Raw genomic sequence first — 5228 nt, 5'->3', positions numbered from 1 at the left:
TGAACAGCACTCTGCACAGGCAGCAGTGGAGGACAGTGATAGGATCTTTACTGAGCTGATCCACTCTATTGAGAGACGGCGCTCTGAATTGAAGGAGTTGATCAGAGACCAAGAGAAGGCTCAAGTGAGTCAAGCTGATGGACTCCTGGAGCAACTGGAGCAGGAGATAGCTGAGCTGAGGAGGAGAAACGCTGAGCTGGAGCAGCTCTCACACACAGAGGATCCCATCCATTTCCTCCAGGTAACTAAACTGCCTTGATACAGGTGATACAGAAATTAACTTCTTGTGAAACTGTACATTTTGTCAGTTATACTTATTCGTTATATCAGTATTCATGTTTTCTGACATCCATTAAAAAACATATGATCACAAAATACATTGTGGCAGTCATCTGTTCTCTCTCTCTCTCACTCTCTCTGTCTCTCTACAGAGTTATCAGTCTCTCTCCAGTCCCAGTGTCTCTTCAGACTTACCCAGCATCGTTATCCATCCTCTTCAGTACTTTGGAGATGTGAATAAGGCTGTTTCTGATGTCAGAGAGAAACTAGAAGACTTCCTTAAAGGAGAATGGACCAAGATCTCCACCATAGGTGAGTTGAAAATGATACTAACACAATACATAGTGTAAGAACACCTAGTTTAGACAAATCAGAGGTCCTATAGTCATCACTTTATACATGTGCAATATGGTATGCTGATAATATTCTCTCTCTCTCTGTGAATGTGTTTGTAGTGAATTCAGTGGATGTTTTACTGCCTCCAGAGCCCAAGACTAGAGAATGTTTCTTACAATGTGAGTTTCTTCACCAAGTAACTAACGGTCTCTTTTTTTCTGACACTATTCACAAACCTTGTGATATAGTGTAACGGATGTGAAATGGCTAGCTAGTTAGCGGTGGTGCATTGATCTCTGCTCTGTTGTAATCAAAGACAGGGTAGATACAATACAGTATGTACCTTAACTTACTGTTCTAACTCTCCTCATTTGTCTCTGCTCTTCCCCCAGATTCCTGCCAGCTCACACTGGACCCAAACACAGCACAGAAATCCCTCTCTCTGTCTGAGGGAAACAGAAAGGTGACAGTTGTTAAGGCTGTTAACGATCCGAATCCTGACCATCCAGACAGATTCACTGATTGGTGGCAGGTCCTTTGTAGAGAGTGTCTATCTGGACGCTGTTATTGGGAGGTGGAGTGTTATCATGGGACTGTTTTTACAGCAGTGACGTATAAAGACATAAGTAGAGTGGGGAAGGTTAATGGCTCTAGATTTGGATACAATGACAAGTCGTGGGGTTTAAAGTGCTCTAGTAAAGGTTATATTTTCAGACACAATAATGTTGAGACTAAAGTATCAGGCCCTCAGTCCTCCAGAGTAGGAGTGTACCTGGATCATAAGGCAGGTACTCTGTCCTTCTACAGCGTCTCTGACACAATGACCCTCCTCCACAGAGTCGAAACCACATTCACTAAACCCCTCAATCCTGGGATATGGGTTGGGTACAAAAATGATTCTGCTGTGCTGTGTAAACTGTAGAGTTCCCCATATTAGAATGACGGTTAATGCTCTTATAGTTTGGTATGTACAATTTATTTTGATTGATTGAATCTTTAATTTAGTCTAGGTTTAAATCACATCCATATTGATGTATTCTTTCTTTGATGAAGTCTAAACTAAAAAACGACTGCTGTATTGATATATTTTCTCTATAATAAAAATCATTGTTTGTTAATTTCAATCAGTTGTATTATTGAATACCTATTGATCCTTGAATGTGATCTGTTTAGTTTTCTCAAATCTATCTAGGCCTATGTACTGTATATACTCTGATATTGCAGATTTACTACTCAATCAACCGTCCAGCAGATGGAGATATACTGTAACAAACAATACAATATTAAGTATTTCTTGATTTACCTCTTGCCACTCAGCAAACCACCAACAATAAACAGTATTTCAATATGTTTGTCTTTGAGTGTTTATGCTATGAACTACATAAGTAAATAAAGAAGATTATATTTAGCTGTGTCTACAATGACACTCTTGGTGAATTTATTTAATTCCTCAATCATTAATTAAAATGTAAGCAAGCTAGATTACTTCACTTTGGATTCACTCTTTTGAATGTTTGAATTTGTAAGTTAACTGAGGAGGACCAACGACTGCAATTAATACAAACAACCAAACAAATTTAGCAAGTCCTGGCATTTGTCCTGTTCTGTTTCCATAGATGTACTATGACCAATGCACAAAGATACTGGAAAAAAAACGTAACTGCATCTCATTGACTGAACCGAGAATGTAATAATATTTCTCTCTCAATAAACTTCTCCCCATTACTACTACAAATGTATCATATCAAGGGTTATTTGCATGTGGATATTGAATTAACCTTTCAATGTAACGGCTGTCGTGGGAAGAAGGTGATGACCAAAGCGCAGCGTGGTAAGTGTTCATCTTATTTAATGAAAAAACTGAACACTGAATAACAAACAACAAAGAAACAACCGAAACAGTTCTGTCTTGTGCAGACACACAAAGATTGAAAATAGCAACCCACAAAACACAATCGAAAACAGGCTACCTAAATATGGTTCTCAATCAGGGACAACGAATGACAGCTGCCTCTGATTGAGAACCATACCAGGCCAAACACAGAAAGAGAAAATCATAGAAAAACTAACATAGACAACCCACCCAACTCCCGCCCTGACCATACTAAAACAAAAGACAAAACAAAGGAACTAAGGTCAGAACGTGACAATCAAATTGCTCAAAATAGCAGTTAATCTTGCACTTTCTACAATCTGCAGTATTTTTGAAAAGGTATAGGAACATGCTGCAGAAGTATATGTCACAAAGCAGCATAGACCTGTAAACCAGCCGAGGCAACAGGATATTCATTATTGCATCGGACTACATTCCTCTCTATCTCCCTCCCTCTAACTAACTCCACCTTCTGGCAGAACCAGGAAGTCCCTCCCACAAACTCTCTTCCGGGAAAACAAAACTTAACTGAATCTCGGTGTCGTTTGTCTGTGTGAAAGTGAACAACAACCATCCAAATGGCTCAGCAGGCAGTTCTGCTGGACCAGGACCAGTTCTCTTGTTCTGTCTGTCTGGAACTACTGAAGGAGCCAGTCACTACTCCATGTGGACACAGTTACTGTAGGAGCTGTATTGAGGGCTGCTGGGATCAGGATGATCTGAAGGGGGTCTACAGCTGTCCTCAGTGCAGACAGACCTTCACTCCAAGGCCTGCTCTGAGAAAAAATAACATGTTGGCTGAGGTAGTGGAGAAACTGAAGAAGACAGGACTTCAGGCTGCTCCCCTGATCTGTGCTATGCTGGACCTGGAGATGTGGCATGTGATTTCTGCACTGGGACCAGAAAGCAGAAAGCCCTCATGTCCTGTCTGGTGTGTCTGGTGTCTTCCTGCAAGACTCACCTCCAGCCTCACTATAGTGTCCCTGGACTAAAGAAGCACAAGCTGGTCAAAGCCTCCACACAGCTACAGGAGAACATCTGCTCCCGTCATGACGAACTGCTGAAGATTTACTGTCGTACCGATCAGAATTGCTATCTGTTATCTGTGTATGGTGGATGATCATAAAGGCCATGATACAGTGTCAGCTGCAGCGGAGAGGACCGAGAAACAGGTTAGACTAGAATAACTTGTTGGTGACTCTGATAAACAAATGATTAAATATACAGCAGGAGAGCTGTTTGAATATAAAGATATATATAAACATATAATTAGTTTCATGAAAAATAATCTCTAAATGTATCGTAATTTTCTGTAGTCATACACCATCATTTTCTTAAGAGTCCAAAGTACTGAGTACTGCAAACAAACATAATAATTCGACTAAAATCATAGATATATCATTTTGCAAAGGGACTTCTTTTACAATATAATTCCTACTAAATCATAATACTATACTATTGCACTACTGGACAAATAAACATTGATAGCTCAATGAACAGTGTTTCTCCATAGAGTCAGCTGGGGATGAGTCAGCAGAAGCTCCAGCAGAGAATCCAGGAGAGAGAGAAGGAGCTGAAGGAGCTCCAACAGGCTGTGGAGTCTCTCAAGGTAAGTATTATTGACCAGGGCCCAGTTTTTTTTAAAGTAATCTGGATCATTATAAATCAATTCTGTAGTGCTATTATTTATTTTTTGAATCCATGATCAGATCTCTCTCTACCTGTTTCTTGGGCCAGTTTCCTGGACTGGTTGTGGTACTACTTCTACACTGTCATAGAAAGACAGAGATGAGTAAACTAAATGCATAAAGTTACCTAGATTAAAGAGAGACGTTTAACAACTGACCACATATAGTGGGGAGAACAAGTATTTGACACACTGCCGATTTTGCAGGTTTTCCTACTTACAAAGCATGTAGAGGTCTGTAATTTTGATCATAGGTACACTTCAACTGTGAAGACGGAATCTAAAAAATCCAGAAAATCACATTGTATGATTTTAAGTAATTAATTTGCATTTTATTGCATGATATAAGTATTTGATCACCTACCAACCAGTAAGAATTCCGGCTCTCACAGACCTGTTAGTTTTCTTTAGAAACCTCCTGTTCTCCGCTCATTACCTGTATTAACTGCACCTGTTTGAACTCGTTACCTGTATAAAAGACACCTGTCCACACACTCAATCAAACAGACTCCAACCTCTCCACAATGGCCAAGACCACAGAGCTGTGTAAAGACATCAGGGATAAAATTGTAGACCTGCACAAGGCTGGGATGGGCTACAGGACAATAGGCAAGCAGCTTGGTGAGAAGGCAACAACTGTTGGCGCAATTATTAGAAAATGGAAGAAGTTCAAGATGACGGTCAATCACCCTCGGTCTGGGGCTCCATGCAAGATCTCACCTCGTGGGGCATCAATGATCATGAGGAAGGTGAGGGATCAGCCCAGAACTACAGGCAGGACCTGGTCAATGACCTGAAGAGAGCTGGGACCACAGTCTCAAGAAAACCATTAGTAACACACTACTCATTATGCAACACTACTGACATGCAGCACTCACGTCTGTTGCCATGAAGTTCTTCGAAAGGCTGGTCATGGCTCACATCAACACCATTATCCCAGAAACCCTAGACCCACTTTTTCCCCCAATTTGCATATCGCACCAACAGATCAACAGATGATGGAATCTCTATTGCACTCCACATTGCCCTTTCCCACCTGGACAAATAGAACAC

The 5228-nt window shown here is 40.7% G+C and overlaps 1 pseudogene; it reads left to right on the top strand.

The window, feature by feature from the left end:
- The first annotated feature begins 2975 nt into the window (after positions 1-2975).
- Positions 2976-4208, top strand: LOC135566018 (E3 ubiquitin/ISG15 ligase TRIM25-like; annotated as a pseudogene).
- The last annotated feature ends 1020 nt before the right edge of the window (positions 4209-5228 follow it).

The sequence above is a fragment of the Oncorhynchus nerka genome, unplaced genomic scaffold, assembly GCF_034236695.1.
Source record: "Oncorhynchus nerka isolate Pitt River unplaced genomic scaffold, Oner_Uvic_2.0 unplaced_scaffold_8191, whole genome shotgun sequence".
NCBI classification, from domain to species: Eukaryota; Metazoa; Chordata; class Actinopteri; order Salmoniformes; family Salmonidae; genus Oncorhynchus; species Oncorhynchus nerka.
This window is presented reverse-complemented; position numbering and strand designations above follow the sequence as displayed.